General features: G+C 50.0%; 13 non-coding genes across 13 annotated transcripts; all 13 read left to right on the top strand.

Moving 5' to 3' along the window:
- Positions 1 to 32: 32 nt before the first annotated feature.
- On the top strand, positions 33 to 151 carry LOC124563257. The gene has a single exon (XR_006970030.1). It is a non-coding gene; the product is annotated as a 5S ribosomal RNA (ribosomal RNA).
- Positions 152 to 1,180: 1,029 nt separating this feature from the next.
- On the top strand, positions 1,181 to 1,299 carry LOC124563300. The gene has a single exon (XR_006970069.1). It is a non-coding gene; the product is annotated as a 5S ribosomal RNA (ribosomal RNA).
- Positions 1,300 to 2,328: 1,029 nt separating this feature from the next.
- On the top strand, positions 2,329 to 2,447 carry LOC124563256. The gene has a single exon (XR_006970029.1). It is a non-coding gene; the product is annotated as a 5S ribosomal RNA (ribosomal RNA).
- Positions 2,448 to 3,476: 1,029 nt separating this feature from the next.
- LOC124563255 lies at positions 3,477 to 3,595 on the top strand. Its single transcript, XR_006970028.1, has one exon. It is a non-coding gene; the product is annotated as a 5S ribosomal RNA (ribosomal RNA).
- A 1,029-nt stretch (positions 3,596 to 4,624) lies between these two features.
- Positions 4,625 to 4,743, top strand: LOC124563254. Its single transcript, XR_006970027.1, has one exon. It is a non-coding gene; the product is annotated as a 5S ribosomal RNA (ribosomal RNA).
- Positions 4,744 to 5,772: 1,029 nt separating this feature from the next.
- LOC124563299 lies at positions 5,773 to 5,891 on the top strand. Its single transcript, XR_006970068.1, has one exon. It is a non-coding gene; the product is annotated as a 5S ribosomal RNA (ribosomal RNA).
- A 1,029-nt stretch (positions 5,892 to 6,920) lies between these two features.
- LOC124563298 lies at positions 6,921 to 7,039 on the top strand. The gene has a single exon (XR_006970067.1). It is a non-coding gene; the product is annotated as a 5S ribosomal RNA (ribosomal RNA).
- A 1,029-nt stretch (positions 7,040 to 8,068) lies between these two features.
- On the top strand, positions 8,069 to 8,187 carry LOC124563297. The gene has a single exon (XR_006970066.1). It is a non-coding gene; the product is annotated as a 5S ribosomal RNA (ribosomal RNA).
- A 1,029-nt stretch (positions 8,188 to 9,216) lies between these two features.
- LOC124563253 lies at positions 9,217 to 9,335 on the top strand. The gene has a single exon (XR_006970026.1). It is a non-coding gene; the product is annotated as a 5S ribosomal RNA (ribosomal RNA).
- A 1,028-nt stretch (positions 9,336 to 10,363) lies between these two features.
- Positions 10,364 to 10,482, top strand: LOC124563294. Its single transcript, XR_006970064.1, has one exon. It is a non-coding gene; the product is annotated as a 5S ribosomal RNA (ribosomal RNA).
- Positions 10,483 to 11,511: 1,029 nt separating this feature from the next.
- Positions 11,512 to 11,630, top strand: LOC124563293. The gene has a single exon (XR_006970063.1). It is a non-coding gene; the product is annotated as a 5S ribosomal RNA (ribosomal RNA).
- Positions 11,631 to 12,659: 1,029 nt separating this feature from the next.
- LOC124563251 lies at positions 12,660 to 12,778 on the top strand. Its single transcript, XR_006970025.1, has one exon. It is a non-coding gene; the product is annotated as a 5S ribosomal RNA (ribosomal RNA).
- A 1,036-nt stretch (positions 12,779 to 13,814) lies between these two features.
- LOC124563292 lies at positions 13,815 to 13,933 on the top strand. The gene has a single exon (XR_006970062.1). It is a non-coding gene; the product is annotated as a 5S ribosomal RNA (ribosomal RNA).
- Positions 13,934 to 14,801: the final 868 nt, after the last annotated feature.

Here is a 14,801-nt window from a genome sequence, read left to right as displayed (position 1 = left end):
CGAATTCTGCCATGCGCCTACATTATATGGGCGCCAACGGCCATACCATGTTGAGTACACCGGTTCTCGTCCGATAACCGAAGTTAAGCAACATCGGGCGTGGTTAGTACTTGGATGGGTGACCACCTGGGAACACCACGTGCTGTTGGCTCCCTTTCATTTACTTTTTTTTTTTTTTATACCGCCTTCTTTCCATACCACCGTTCTGTTGTGACAAAGATTCTTGCTTAAGCATTTTAATCTACTGTAATGACCATAAGGTGCGAAATTGCAGTAAATATCTCAGTTTGAGGGAGATTGTGCTAACCAAGTTCGCCAGGAAGTCTTTGAAAACGACAAAACAGTACGAATCGGCAGATATGTTCTGAAATACGTCAGCGCCTGTTGTTGTGTAGCGGTGTACAATTCCCACTTCGATATGTAATTATAAATTTATTCTTTAGTCGTCTCGTCTCGTCTCCTCATCTCCTGCAGACGTTTCTTGTGCTTGCGCTGTTATATGGGCCACGACCCGAGCGGCAGCGAGCGGCAGTCGAGCAAAGTCGGGACAAGTCGGGACGGGGACAGGGACAGGAATGGTGCGAATGCACTGCAAATTACGCAAACACCTCGTCTGAGGCGAGGCGAGGCGAGGCGAGGCGAAGAAGCTCACATCGCCAGCAGTGGCGCCCTCCAACAACACTCTGCCACACCCCGCACAGGCCATACGCCGGTCGGCCGCGCGCCAGCCCTCCTGCGCTGGACACCAGGGACAAGATGCGTCTTCCGCGAGTGTCGAAGGCTGCACGCGCCAAGCGGATGACAGGAGGTGCAACGAGAAGCTGCGCGTCTCACACACACGGCGGCGCGCCCGCTAATTCGGCAGTCGCTCTGCTGGCACGTCGGATTGCGGAAGGAAGTGCTTACAATTGCAATTCTGTTCGTGTTTTATGTTGTAAAGTTGTTAGCTTGTAACGGTGTAATGTTAATAAATAAGTTTATAAATCTCACAACAACAACAAAAATACACGAAGCGCGTCCTTCCGGCTCATAAGTTTTGGAACTCAGGAATGCGTTCGCGCTAACGTGACGAATTGTCAATAAAAAAGAATGCGGCTGCTTTCGACCGAAAAGTATGATTTTGTGTGTGTTGGGATAAGAACCGAATGCGAATTCTGCCATGCGCCTACATTATATGGGCGCCAACGGCCATACCATGTTGAGTACACCGGTTCTCTTCCGATAACCGAAGTTAAGCAACATCGGGCGTGGTTAGTACTTGGATGGGTGACCACCTGGGAACACCACGTGCTGTTGGCTCCCTTTCATTTACTTTTTTTTTTTTTTATACCGCCTTCTTTCCATACCACCGTTCTGTTGTGACAAAGATTCTTGCTTAAGCATTTTAATCTACTGTAATGACCATAAGGTGCGAAATTGCAGTAAATATCTCAGTTTGAGGGAGATTGTGCTAACCAAGTTCGCCAGGAAGTCTTTGAAAACGACAAAACAGTACGAATCGGCAGATATGTTCTGAAATACGTCAGCGCCTGTTGTTGTGTAGCGGTGTACAATTCCCACTTCGATATGTAATTATAAATTTATTCTTTAGTCGTCTCGTCTCGTCTCCTCATCTCCTGCAGACGTTTCTTGTGCTTGCGCTGTTATATGGGCCACGACCCGAGCGGCAGCGAGCGGCAGTCGAGCAAAGTCGGGACAAGTCGGGACGGGGACAGGGACAGGAATGGTGCGAATGCACTGCAAATTACGCAAACACCTCGTCTGAGGCGAGGCGAGGCGAGGCGAGGCGAAGAAGCTCACATCGCCAGCAGTGGCGCCCTCCAACAACACTCTGCCACACCCCGCACAGGCCATACGCCGGTCGGCCGCGCGCCAGCCCTCCTGCGCTGGACACCAGGGACAAGATGCGTCTTCCGCGAGTGTCGAAGGCTGCACGCGCCAAGCGGATGACAGGAGGTGCAACGAGAAGCTGCGCGTCTCACACACACGGCGGCGCGCCCGCTAATTCGGCAGTCGCTCTGCTGGCACGTCGGATTGCGGAAGGAAGTGCTTACAATTGCAATTCTGTTCGTGTTTTATGTTGTAAAGTTGTTAGCTTGTAACGGTGTAATGTTAATAAATAAATTTATAAATCTCACAACAACAACAAAAATACACGAAGCGCGTCCTTCCGGCTCATAAGTTTTGGAACTCAGGAATGCGTTCGCGCTAACGTGACGAATTGTCAATAAAAAAGAATGCGGCTGCTTTCGACCGAAAAGTATGATTTTGTGTGTGTTGGGATAAGAACCGAATGCGAATTCTGCCATGCGCCTACATTATATGGGCGCCAACGGCCATACCATGTTGAGTACACCGGTTCTCGTCCGATAACCGAAGTTAAGCAACATCGGGCGTGGTTAGTACTTGGATGGGTGACCACCTGGGAACACCACGTGCTGTTGGCTCCCTTTCATTTACTTTTTTTTTTTTTTATACCGCCTTCTTTCCATACCACCGTTCTGTTGTGACAAAGATTCTTGCTTAAGCATTTTAATCTACTGTAATGACCATAAGGTGCGAAATTGCAGTAAATATCTCAGTTTGAGGGAGATTGTGCTAACCAAGTTCGCCAGGAAGTCTTTGAAAACGACAAAACAGTACGAATCGGCAGATATGTTCTGAAATACGTCAGCGCCTGTTGTTGTGTAGCGGTGTACAATTCCCACTTCGATATGTAATTATAAATTTATTCTTTAGTCGTCTCGTCTCGTCTCCTCATCTCCTGCAGACGTTTCTTGTGCTTGCGCTGTTATATGGGCCACGACCCGAGCGGCAGCGAGCGGCAGTCGAGCAAAGTCGGGACAAGTCGGGACGGGGACAGGGACAGGAATGGTGCGAATGCACTGCAAATTACGCAAACACCTCGTCTGAGGCGAGGCGAGGCGAGGCGAGGCGAAGAAGCTCACATCGCCAGCAGTGGCGCCCTCCAACAACACTCTGCCACACCCCGCACAGGCCATACGCCGGTCGGCCGCGCGCCAGCCCTCCTGCGCTGGACACCAGGGACAAGATGCGTCTTCCGCGAGTGTCGAAGGCTGCACGCGCCAAGCGGATGACAGGAGGTGCAACGAGAAGCTGCGCGTCTCACACACACGGCGGCGCGCCCGCTAATTCGGCAGTCGCTCTGCTGGCACGTCGGATTGCGGAAGGAAGTGCTTACAATTGCAATTCTGTTCGTGTTTTATGTTGTAAAGTTGTTAGCTTGTAACGGTGTAATGTTAATAAATAAATTTATAAATCTCACAACAACAACAAAAATACACGAAGCGCGTCCTTCCGGCTCATAAGTTTTGGAACTCAGGAATGCGTTCGCGCTAACGTGACGAATTGTCAATAAAAAAGAATGCGGCTGCTTTCGACCGAAAAGTATGATTTTGTGTGTGTTGGGATAAGAACCGAATGCGAATTCTGCCATGCGCCTACATTATATGGGCGCCAACGGCCATACCATGTTGAGTACACCGGTTCTCGTCCGATAACCGAAGTTAAGCAACATCGGGCGTGGTTAGTACTTGGATGGGTGACCACCTGGGAACACCACGTGCTGTTGGCTCCCTTTCATTTACTTTTTTTTTTTTTTATACCGCCTTCTTTCCATACCACCGTTCTGTTGTGACAAAGATTCTTGCTTAAGCATTTTAATCTACTGTAATGACCATAAGGTGCGAAATTGCAGTAAATATCTCAGTTTGAGGGAGATTGTGCTAACCAAGTTCGCCAGGAAGTCTTTGAAAACGACAAAACAGTACGAATCGGCAGATATGTTCTGAAATACGTCAGCGCCTGTTGTTGTGTAGCGGTGTACAATTCCCACTTCGATATGTAATTATAAATTTATTCTTTAGTCGTCTCGTCTCGTCTCCTCATCTCCTGCAGACGTTTCTTGTGCTTGCGCTGTTATATGGGCCACGACCCGAGCGGCAGCGAGCGGCAGTCGAGCAAAGTCGGGACAAGTCGGGACGGGGACAGGGACAGGAATGGTGCGAATGCACTGCAAATTACGCAAACACCTCGTCTGAGGCGAGGCGAGGCGAGGCGAGGCGAAGAAGCTCACATCGCCAGCAGTGGCGCCCTCCAACAACACTCTGCCACACCCCGCACAGGCCATACGCCGGTCGGCCGCGCGCCAGCCCTCCTGCGCTGGACACCAGGGACAAGATGCGTCTTCCGCGAGTGTCGAAGGCTGCACGCGCCAAGCGGATGACAGGAGGTGCAACGAGAAGCTGCGCGTCTCACACACACGGCGGCGCGCCCGCTAATTCGGCAGTCGCTCTGCTGGCACGTCGGATTGCGGAAGGAAGTGCTTACAATTGCAATTCTGTTCGTGTTTTATGTTGTAAAGTTGTTAGCTTGTAACGGTGTAATGTTAATAAATAAATTTATAAATCTCACAACAACAACAAAAATACACGAAGCGCGTCCTTCCGGCTCATAAGTTTTGGAACTCAGGAATGCGTTCGCGCTAACGTGACGAATTGTCAATAAAAAAGAATGCGGCTGCTTTCGACCGAAAAGTATGATTTTGTGTGTGTTGGGATAAGAACCGAATGCGAATTCTGCCATGCGCCTACATTATATGGGCGCCAACGGCCATACCATGTTGAGTACACCGGTTCTCGTCCGATAACCGAAGTTAAGCAACATCGGGCGTGGTTAGTACTTGGATGGGTGACCACCTGGGAACACCACGTGCTGTTGGCTCCCTTTCATTTACTTTTTTTTTTTTTTATACCGCCTTCTTTCCATACCACCGTTCTGTTGTGACAAAGATTCTTGCTTAAGCATTTTAATCTACTGTAATGACCATAAGGTGCGAAATTGCAGTAAATATCTCAGTTTGAGGGAGATTGTGCTAACCAAGTTCGCCAGGAAGTCTTTGAAAACGACAAAACAGTACGAATCGGCAGATATGTTCTGAAATACGTCAGCGCCTGTTGTTGTGTAGCGGTGTACAATTCCCACTTCGATATGTAATTATAAATTTATTCTTTAGTCGTCTCGTCTCGTCTCCTCATCTCCTGCAGACGTTTCTTGTGCTTGCGCTGTTATATGGGCCACGACCCGAGCGGCAGCGAGCGGCAGTCGAGCAAAGTCGGGACAAGTCGGGACGGGGACAGGGACAGGAATGGTGCGAATGCACTGCAAATTACGCAAACACCTCGTCTGAGGCGAGGCGAGGCGAGGCGAGGCGAAGAAGCTCACATCGCCAGCAGTGGCGCCCTCCAACAACACTCTGCCACACCCCGCACAGGCCATACGCCGGTCGGCCGCGCGCCAGCCCTCCTGCGCTGGACACCAGGGACAAGATGCGTCTTCCGCGAGTGTCGAAGGCTGCACGCGCCAAGCGGATGACAGGAGGTGCAACGAGAAGCTGCGCGTCTCACACACACGGCGGCGCGCCCGCTAATTCGGCAGTCGCTCTGCTGGCACGTCGGATTGCGGAAGGAAGTGCTTACAATTGCAATTCTGTTCGTGTTTTATGTTGTAAAGTTGTTAGCTTGTAACGGTGTAATGTTAATAAATAAATTTATAAATCTCACAACAACAACAAAAATACACGAAGCGCGTCCTTCCGGCTCATAAGTTTTGGAACTCAGGAATGCGTTCGCGCTAACGTGACGAATTGTCAATAAAAAAGAATGCGGCTGCTTTCGACCGAAAAGTATGATTTTGTGTGTGTTGGGATAAGAACCGAATGCGAATTCTGCCATGCGCCTACATTATATGGGCGCCAACGGCCATACCATGTTGAGTACACCGGTTCTCTTCCGATAACCGAAGTTAAGCAACATCGGGCGTGGTTAGTACTTGGATGGGTGACCACCTGGGAACACCACGTGCTGTTGGCTCCCTTTCATTTACTTTTTTTTTTTTTTATACCGCCTTCTTTCCATACCACCGTTCTGTTGTGACAAAGATTCTTGCTTAAGCATTTTAATCTACTGTAATGACCATAAGGTGCGAAATTGCAGTAAATATCTCAGTTTGAGGGAGATTGTGCTAACCAAGTTCGCCAGGAAGTCTTTGAAAACGACAAAACAGTACGAATCGGCAGATATGTTCTGAAATACGTCAGCGCCTGTTGTTGTGTAGCGGTGTACAATTCCCACTTCGATATGTAATTATAAATTTATTCTTTAGTCGTCTCGTCTCGTCTCCTCATCTCCTGCAGACGTTTCTTGTGCTTGCGCTGTTATATGGGCCACGACCCGAGCGGCAGCGAGCGGCAGTCGAGCAAAGTCGGGACAAGTCGGGACGGGGACAGGGACAGGAATGGTGCGAATGCACTGCAAATTACGCAAACACCTCGTCTGAGGCGAGGCGAGGCGAGGCGAGGCGAAGAAGCTCACATCGCCAGCAGTGGCGCCCTCCAACAACACTCTGCCACACCCCGCACAGGCCATACGCCGGTCGGCCGCGCGCCAGCCCTCCTGCGCTGGACACCAGGGACAAGATGCGTCTTCCGCGAGTGTCGAAGGCTGCACGCGCCAAGCGGATGACAGGAGGTGCAACGAGAAGCTGCGCGTCTCACACACACGGCGGCGCGCCCGCTAATTCGGCAGTCGCTCTGCTGGCACGTCGGATTGCGGAAGGAAGTGCTTACAATTGCAATTCTGTTCGTGTTTTATGTTGTAAAGTTGTTAGCTTGTAACGGTGTAATGTTAATAAATAAATTTATAAATCTCACAACAACAACAAAAATACACGAAGCGCGTCCTTCCGGCTCATAAGTTTTGGAACTCAGGAATGCGTTCGCGCTAACGTGACGAATTGTCAATAAAAAAGAATGCGGCTGCTTTCGACCGAAAAGTATGATTTTGTGTGTGTTGGGATAAGAACCGAATGCGAATTCTGCCATGCGCCTACATTATATGGGCGCCAACGGCCATACCATGTTGAGTACACCGGTTCTCTTCCGATAACCGAAGTTAAGCAACATCGGGCGTGGTTAGTACTTGGATGGGTGACCACCTGGGAACACCACGTGCTGTTGGCTCCCTTTCATTTACTTTTTTTTTTTTTTATACCGCCTTCTTTCCATACCACCGTTCTGTTGTGACAAAGATTCTTGCTTAAGCATTTTAATCTACTGTAATGACCATAAGGTGCGAAATTGCAGTAAATATCTCAGTTTGAGGGAGATTGTGCTAACCAAGTTCGCCAGGAAGTCTTTGAAAACGACAAAACAGTACGAATCGGCAGATATGTTCTGAAATACGTCAGCGCCTGTTGTTGTGTAGCGGTGTACAATTCCCACTTCGATATGTAATTATAAATTTATTCTTTAGTCGTCTCGTCTCGTCTCCTCATCTCCTGCAGACGTTTCTTGTGCTTGCGCTGTTATATGGGCCACGACCCGAGCGGCAGCGAGCGGCAGTCGAGCAAAGTCGGGACAAGTCGGGACGGGGACAGGGACAGGAATGGTGCGAATGCACTGCAAATTACGCAAACACCTCGTCTGAGGCGAGGCGAGGCGAGGCGAGGCGAAGAAGCTCACATCGCCAGCAGTGGCGCCCTCCAACAACACTCTGCCACACCCCGCACAGGCCATACGCCGGTCGGCCGCGCGCCAGCCCTCCTGCGCTGGACACCAGGGACAAGATGCGTCTTCCGCGAGTGTCGAAGGCTGCACGCGCCAAGCGGATGACAGGAGGTGCAACGAGAAGCTGCGCGTCTCACACACACGGCGGCGCGCCCGCTAATTCGGCAGTCGCTCTGCTGGCACGTCGGATTGCGGAAGGAAGTGCTTACAATTGCAATTCTGTTCGTGTTTTATGTTGTAAAGTTGTTAGCTTGTAACGGTGTAATGTTAATAAATAAATTTATAAATCTCACAACAACAACAAAAATACACGAAGCGCGTCCTTCCGGCTCATAAGTTTTGGAACTCAGGAATGCGTTCGCGCTAACGTGACGAATTGTCAATAAAAAAGAATGCGGCTGCTTTCGACCGAAAAGTATGATTTTGTGTGTGTTGGGATAAGAACCGAATGCGAATTCTGCCATGCGCCTACATTATATGGGCGCCAACGGCCATACCATGTTGAGTACACCGGTTCTCTTCCGATAACCGAAGTTAAGCAACATCGGGCGTGGTTAGTACTTGGATGGGTGACCACCTGGGAACACCACGTGCTGTTGGCTCCCTTTCATTTACTTTTTTTTTTTTTTATACCGCCTTCTTTCCATACCACCGTTCTGTTGTGACAAAGATTCTTGCTTAAGCATTTTAATCTACTGTAATGACCATAAGGTGCGAAATTGCAGTAAATATCTCAGTTTGAGGGAGATTGTGCTAACCAAGTTCGCCAGGAAGTCTTTGAAAACGACAAAACAGTACGAATCGGCAGATATGTTCTGAAATACGTCAGCGCCTGTTGTTGTGTAGCGGTGTACAATTCCCACTTCGATATGTAATTATAAATTTATTCTTTAGTCGTCTCGTCTCGTCTCCTCATCTCCTGCAGACGTTTCTTGTGCTTGCGCTGTTATATGGGCCACGACCCGAGCGGCAGCGAGCGGCAGTCGAGCAAAGTCGGGACAAGTCGGGACGGGGACAGGGACAGGAATGGTGCGAATGCACTGCAAATTACGCAAACACCTCGTCTGAGGCGAGGCGAGGCGAGGCGAGGCGAAGAAGCTCACATCGCCAGCAGTGGCGCCCTCCAACAACACTCTGCCACACCCCGCACAGGCCATACGCCGGTCGGCCGCGCGCCAGCCCTCCTGCGCTGGACACCAGGGACAAGATGCGTCTTCCGCGAGTGTCGAAGGCTGCACGCGCCAAGCGGATGACAGGAGGTGCAACGAGAAGCTGCGCGTCTCACACACACGGCGGCGCGCCCGCTAATTCGGCAGTCGCTCTGCTGGCACGTCGGATTGCGGAAGGAAGTGCTTACAATTGCAATTCTGTTCGTGTTTTATGTTGTAAAGTTGTTAGCTTGTAACGGTGTAATGTTAATAAATAAATTTATAAATCTCACAACAACAACAAAAATACACGAAGCGCGTCCTTCCGGCTCATAAGTTTTGGAACTCAGGAATGCGTTCGCGCTAACGTGACGAATTGTCAATAAAAAAGAATGCGGCTGCTTTCGACCGAAAAGTATGATTTTGTGTGTGTTGGGATAAGAACCGAATGCGAATTCTGCCATGCGCCTACATTATATGGGCGCCAACGGCCATACCATGTTGAGTACACCGGTTCTCGTCCGATAACCGAAGTTAAGCAACATCGGGCGTGGTTAGTACTTGGATGGGTGACCACCTGGGAACACCACGTGCTGTTGGCTCCCTTTCATTTACTTTTTTTTTTTTTATACCGCCTTCTTTCCATACCACCGTTCTGTTGTGACAAAGATTCTTGCTTAAGCATTTTAATCTACTGTAATGACCATAAGGTGCGAAATTGCAGTAAATATCTCAGTTTGAGGGAGATTGTGCTAACCAAGTTCGCCAGGAAGTCTTTGAAAACGACAAAACAGTACGAATCGGCAGATATGTTCTGAAATACGTCAGCGCCTGTTGTTGTGTAGCGGTGTACAATTCCCACTTCGATATGTAATTATAAATTTATTCTTTAGTCGTCTCGTCTCGTCTCCTCATCTCCTGCAGACGTTTCTTGTGCTTGCGCTGTTATATGGGCCACGACCCGAGCGGCAGCGAGCGGCAGTCGAGCAAAGTCGGGACAAGTCGGGACGGGGACAGGGACAGGAATGGTGCGAATGCACTGCAAATTACGCAAACACCTCGTCTGAGGCGAGGCGAGGCGAGGCGAGGCGAAGAAGCTCACATCGCCAGCAGTGGCGCCCTCCAACAACACTCTGCCACACCCCGCACAGGCCATACGCCGGTCGGCCGCGCGCCAGCCCTCCTGCGCTGGACACCAGGGACAAGATGCGTCTTCCGCGAGTGTCGAAGGCTGCACGCGCCAAGCGGATGACAGGAGGTGCAACGAGAAGCTGCGCGTCTCACACACACGGCGGCGCGCCCGCTAATTCGGCAGTCGCTCTGCTGGCACGTCGGATTGCGGAAGGAAGTGCTTACAATTGCAATTCTGTTCGTGTTTTATGTTGTAAAGTTGTTAGCTTGTAACGGTGTAATGTTAATAAATAAATTTATAAATCTCACAACAACAACAAAAATACACGAAGCGCGTCCTTCCGGCTCATAAGTTTTGGAACTCAGGAATGCGTTCGCGCTAACGTGACGAATTGTCAATAAAAAAGAATGCGGCTGCTTTCGACCGAAAAGTATGATTTTGTGTGTGTTGGGATAAGAACCGAATGCGAATTCTGCCATGCGCCTACATTATATGGGCGCCAACGGCCATACCATGTTGAGTACACCGGTTCTCTTCCGATAACCGAAGTTAAGCAACATCGGGCGTGGTTAGTACTTGGATGGGTGACCACCTGGGAACACCACGTGCTGTTGGCTCCCTTTCATTTACTTTTTTTTTTTTTTATACCGCCTTCTTTCCATACCACCGTTCTGTTGTGACAAAGATTCTTGCTTAAGCATTTTAATCTACTGTAATGACCATAAGGTGCGAAATTGCAGTAAATATCTCAGTTTGAGGGAGATTGTGCTAACCAAGTTCGCCAGGAAGTCTTTGAAAACGACAAAACAGTACGAATCGGCAGATATGTTCTGAAATACGTCAGCGCCTGTTGTTGTGTAGCGGTGTACAATTCCCACTTCGATATGTAATTATAAATTTATTCTTTAGTCGTCTCGTCTCGTCTCCTCATCTCCTGCAGACGTTTCTTGTGCTTGCGCTGTTATATGGGCCACGACCCGAGCGGCAGCGAGCGGCAGTCGAGCAAAGTCGGGACAAGTCGGGACGGGGACAGGGACAGGAATGGTGCGAATGCACTGCAAATTACGCAAACACCTCGTCTGAGGCGAGGCGAGGCGAGGCGAGGCGAAGAAGCTCACATCGCCAGCAGTGGCGCCCTCCAACAACACTCTGCCACACCCCGCACAGGCCATACGCCGGTCGGCCGCGCGCCAGCCCTCCTGCGCTGGACACCAGGGACAAGATGCGTCTTCCGCGAGTGTCGAAGGCTGCACGCGCCAAGCGGATGACAGGAGGTGCAACGAGAAGCTGCGCGTCTCACACACACGGCGGCGCGCCCGCTAATTCGGCAGTCGCTCTGCTGGCACGTCGGATTGCGGAAGGAAGTGCTTACAATTGCAATTCTGTTCGTGTTTTATGTTGTAAAGTTGTTAGCTTGTAACGGTGTAATGTTAATAAATAAATTTATAAATCTCACAACAACAACAAAAATACACGAAGCGCGTCCTTCCGGCTCATAAGTTTTGGAACTCAGGAATGCGTTCGCGCTAACGTGACGAATTGTCAATAAAAAAGAATGCGGCTGCTTTCGACCGAAAAGTATGATTTTGTGTGTGTTGGGATAAGAACCGAATGCGAATTCTGCCATGCGCCTACATTATATGGGCGCCAACGGCCATACCATGTTGAGTACACCGGTTCTCTTCCGATAACCGAAGTTAAGCAACATCGGGCGTGGTTAGTACTTGGATGGGTGACCACCTGGGAACACCACGTGCTGTTGGCTCCCTTTCATTTACTTTTTTTTTTTTTTATACCGCCTTCTTTCCATACCACCGTTCTGTTGTGACAAAGATTCTTGCTTAAGCATTTTAATCTACTGTAATGACCATAAGGTGCGAAATTGCAGTAAATATCTCAGTTTGAGGGAGATTGTGCTAACCAAGTTCGCCAGGAAGTCTTTGAAAACGACAAAACAGTACGAATCGGCAGATATGTTCTGAAATACGTCAGCGCCTGTTGTTGTGTAGCGGTGTACAATTCCCACTTCGATATGTAATTATAAATTTATTCTTTAGTCGTCTCGTCTCGTCTCCTCATCTCCTGCAGACGTTTCTTGTGCTTGCGCTGTTATATGGGCCACGACCCGAGCGGCAGCGAGCGGCAGTCGAGCAAAGTCGGGACAAGTCGGGACGGGGACAGGGACAGGAATGGTGCGAATGCACTGCAAATTACGCAAACACCTCGTCTGAGGCGAGGCGAGGCGAGGCGAGGCGAAGAAGCTCACATCGCCAGCAGTGGCGCCCTCCAACAACACTCTGCCACACCCCGCACAGGCCATACGCCGGTCGGCCGCGCGCCAGCCCTCCTGCGCTGGACACCAGGGACAAGATGCGTCTTCCGCGAGTGTCGAAGGCTGCACGCGCCAAGCGGATGACAGGAGGTGCAACGAGAAGCTGCGCGTCTCACACACACGGCGGCGCGCCCGCTAATTCGGCAGTCGCTCTGCTGGCACGTCGGATTGCGGAAGGAAGTGCTTACAATTGCAATTCTGTTCGTGTTTTATGTTGTAAAGTTGTTAGCTTGTAACGGTGTAATGTTAATAAATAAATTTATAAATCTCACAACAACAACAAAAATACACGAAGCGCGTCCTTCCGGCTCATAAGTTTTGGAACTCAGGAATGCGTTCGCGCTAACGTGACGAATTGTCAATAAAAAAGAATGCGGCTGCTTTCGACCGAAAAGTATGATTTTGTGTGTGTTGGGATAAGAACCGAATGCGAATTCTGCCATGCGCCTACATTATATGGGCGCCAACGGCCATACCATGTTGAGTACACCGGTTCTCGTCCGATAACCGAAGTTAAGCAACATCGGGCGTGGTTAGTACTTGGATGGGTGACCACCTGGGAACACCACGTGCTGTTGGCTCCCTTTCATTTACTTTTTTTTTTTTTTATACCGCCTTCTTTCCATACCACCGTTCTGTTGTGACAAAGATTCTTGCTTAAGCATTTTAATCTACTGTAATGACCATAAGGTGCGAAATTGCAGTAAATATCTCAGTTTGAGGGAGATTGTGCTAACCAAGTTCGCCAGGAAGTCTTTGAAAACGACAAAACAGTACGAATCGGCAGATATGTTCTGAAATACGTCAGCGCCTGTTGTTGTGTAGCGGTGTACAATTCCCACTTCGATATGTAATTATAAATTTATTCTTTAGTCGTCTCGTCTCGTCTCCTCATCTCCTGCAGACGTTTCTTGTGCTTGCGCTGTTATATGGGCCACGACCCGAGCGGCAGCGAGCGGCAGTCGAGCAAAGTCGGGACAAGTCGGGACGGGGACAGGGACAGGAATGGTGCGAATGCACTGCAAATTACGCAAACACCTCGTCTGAGGCGAGGCGAGGCGAGGCGAGGCGAAGAAGCTCACATCGCCAGCAGTGGCGCCCTCCAACAACACTCTGCCACACCCCGCACAGGCCATACGCCGGTCGGCCGCGCGCCAGCCCTCCTGCGCTGGACACCAGGGACAAGATGCGTCTTCCGCGAGTGTCGAAGGGCTGCACGCGCCAGGCGGATGACAGGAGGTGCAACGAGAAGCTGCGCGTCTCACACACACGGCGGGCGCGCCCGCTAATTCGGCAGTCGCTCTGCTGGCACGTCGGATTGCCGGAAGGAAGTGCTTACAATTGCAATTCTGTTCGTGTTTTATGTTGTAAAGTTGTTAGCTTGTAACGGTGTAATGTTAATAAATAAATTTATAAATCTCACAACAACAACAAAAATACACGAAGCGCGTCCTTCCGGCTCATAAGTTTTGGAACTCAGGAATGCGTTCGCGCTAACGTGACGAATTGTCAATAAAAAAAGAATGCGGCTGCTTTCGACCGAAAAGTATGATTTTGGTGTGTGTTGGGATAAGACAACCGAATGCGAATTCTGCCATGCGCCTACATTATATGGGCGCCAACGGCCATACCATGTTGAGTACACCGGTTCTCTTCCGATAACCGAAGTTAAGCAACATCGGGCGTGGTTAGTACTTGGATGGGTGACCACCTGGGAACACCACGTGCTGTTGGCTCCCTTTCATTTACTTTTTTTTTTTTTATACCGCCTTCTTTCCATACCACCGTTCTGTTGTGACAAAGATTCTTGCTTAAGCATTTTAATCTACTGTAATGACCATAAGGTGCGAAATTGCAGTAAATATCTCAGTTTGAGGGAGATTGTGCTAACCCAAGTTCGCCAGGAAGTCTTTGAAAACGACAAAAACAGTACGAATCGGCAGATATGTTCTGAAATACGTCAGCGCCTGTTGTTGTGTAGCGGTGTACAATTCCCACTTCGATATGTAATTATAAATTTATTCTTTAGTCGTCTCGTCTCGTCTCCTCATCTCCTGCAGACGTTTCTTGTGCTTGCGCTGTTATATGGGCCACGACCCGAGCGGCAGCGAGCGGCAGTCGAGCAAAGTCGGGACAAGTCGGGACGGGGACAGGGACAGGAATGGTGCGAATGCACTGCAAATTACGCAAACACCTCGTCTGAGGCGAGGCGAGGCGAGGCGAGGGCGAAGAAGCTCACATCGCCAGCAGTGGCGGCCCTCCAACAACACTCTGCCACACCCCGCACAGGCCATACGCCGGTCGGCCCGCGCGCCAGCCCTCCTGCGCTGGACACCAGGGACAAGATGCGTCTTCCGCGAGTGTCGAAGGCTGCACGCGCCAAGCGGATGACAGGAGGTGCAACGAGAAGCTGCGCGTCTCACACACACGGCGGCGCGCCCGCTAATTCGGCAGTCGCTCTGCTGGCACGTCGGATTGCGGAAGGAAGTGCTTACAATTGCAATTCTGTTCGTGTTTTATGTTGTAAAGTTGTTAGCTTGTAACGGTGTAATGTTAATAAATAAATTTATAAATCTCACAACAACAACAAAAATACACGAAGCG

The sequence above is a fragment of the Schistocerca americana genome, unplaced genomic scaffold (assembly GCF_021461395.2).
Source record: "Schistocerca americana isolate TAMUIC-IGC-003095 unplaced genomic scaffold, iqSchAmer2.1 HiC_scaffold_119, whole genome shotgun sequence".
Taxonomy (NCBI): domain Eukaryota; kingdom Metazoa; phylum Arthropoda; class Insecta; order Orthoptera; family Acrididae; genus Schistocerca; species Schistocerca americana.
The sequence above is the reverse complement of the archived record's forward strand: the minus strand, read 5'-3'. Positions and strand labels throughout refer to the sequence as shown.